Source organism: Chaetura pelagica, unplaced genomic scaffold, assembly GCF_000747805.2.
Source record: "Chaetura pelagica isolate M959 unplaced genomic scaffold, ChaPel_1.0 scaffold794, whole genome shotgun sequence".
In the NCBI taxonomy this organism is placed as follows: domain Eukaryota; kingdom Metazoa; phylum Chordata; class Aves; order Apodiformes; family Apodidae; genus Chaetura; species Chaetura pelagica.
This window is the reverse complement of record NW_009953058.1, coordinates 7,703-9,395: the sequence shown is the minus strand read 5'-3', so window position 1 is coordinate 9,395 and position 1,693 is coordinate 7,703.

The following is a 1,693-nucleotide window of genomic DNA, read 5'->3' as shown; positions in this document are numbered from 1 at the left end:
TGGTGGGTGAGGAACATGGCCCAGCTGAGGGCAAGGAGGGTCTGTCACACACAGCTGGTGAGTCAGGGGGGGAAAAGTAGGTGGTGGGCAGGTAGGACCCTGCCAGCCTCTGCACCTGGTTTTGGGGCAGCCCCTTTTCAAGGCAGAGGCACTGGGTGATGTCATGGAGGAGGCTGGGAAGGAGCTGGAGATGATTATGATGGAGAGAAGTTTCAGCCTGGGGTGTCAAGCACCCCTGGGCACTGGGGCCTGCTGCCTCTCACACTTCTTGTGGTCCTTGGGAGTTGGCCAAGAGCATCTCCCTGTGCCAGGCATGTCCAACTCCACCACAGTGTCCCCCCAGCCCAGTGGTGTGGGTGCTGTGTGACCCCACAGGGTTGCAACCCCCAGCTGGGCTGGAATAAAGTGGTGGGTTTTGCCCTCCTGACCCTGAAGACTCTGAAAACCTCAAGATCAAGATCCAGGAGCAGCCCGTGCAGCTGGAGTGTTTCAGGCTCACTCATCACTGGTATCTAGACCAGCCCAAAATAGCTCCTCTCTGGGATGTGTCTCAGTCCTGGCTGGTGGCAAATCTGCAGCCAAAGTCCTTGAGGGGTATCAAGATGTCTGTGCTGTGACAGGCTCAGGGTACGTGGGGAGAAAAGGGGATGTTTGCACCAAGCCCCTTGCCAGGGAGGACACTGCAGTCACAGCCCCCCCAGCTCAGCCCAGTGCTCCCCCCCTGCTCCCTGCCATGACCAGAGGCTCCTCCAGCATCTCCCCCCCCACCCCGTGCCACCCCCTGCCAGGCCGTGGCTGGGGGCACAGCAGGAAGGTGATGGTGGTTGCTTTAACAAGGTGGCCTTGACCCTTCCAAAGCCGTGAGAGGGACCAGCCTGAGGCTGGGTCTGCCCCCCAGGGGGGCTCCACCCTGAGGAGCACCCCAGGGATTTCCCTGGCAGCACCCTGAGGAGCTCCATGAGGAACACCCTGGGGAGCTCCCTGGAAACACCCCAAGGTGTTACCAGGCACCCCTGGCTTGGTGTGGGGGACAGAGCAGAGCAGCCGAGCTCGTGCACCCCAGAGTCCTGGTTCTGCAGTTCCTGGGGTGTCTTTTTGTGCCACGCTGCTTTGGGGGCACCAGAGCAGGTCCCTGTAGGGCTCTGTGGGGTGTGGGACCCCCCCAGCCCCACCACTCAGGGTGGGCTGTTGCAGTGTCATCCTGTGTCCCACCCTTGTCCCTGGTGAGCACAGAAGGGGGTGCCCAGGGAAGTGACCCCCGGTGGGCATGGTTCTGCAGTTCCTGGGGTGTCTTTTTGTGCCACGCTGCTTTGGGGGCACCAGAGCAGGTCCCTGTAGGGCTCTGTGGGGTGTGGGACCCCCCCAGCCCCACCACTCAGGGTGGGCTGTTGCAGTGTCATCCTGTGTCCCACCCTTGTCCCTGGTGAGCACAGAAGGGGGTGCCCAGGGAAGTGACCCCCGGTGGGCACGGGGTGCAGGGGGGTGCCAGGGTGTCACAGAGGATGTCAGGGGGTGCTGGGGGTGCCTGGTCTCTCCCGCCACTACCAGGGCCAAGGGGTCCCGCAGCACCTGCTCCCCTGGTGTCCCCACCGATGTCACCCTCCCGTGTCCCCGGGCAGGGGGACGCGCTGCAGCCCCCGCCCCAGCGCCTGCCTCGGGCCTCGGGCTCCCTCCCCCCAGCTCGGGGCTGGGG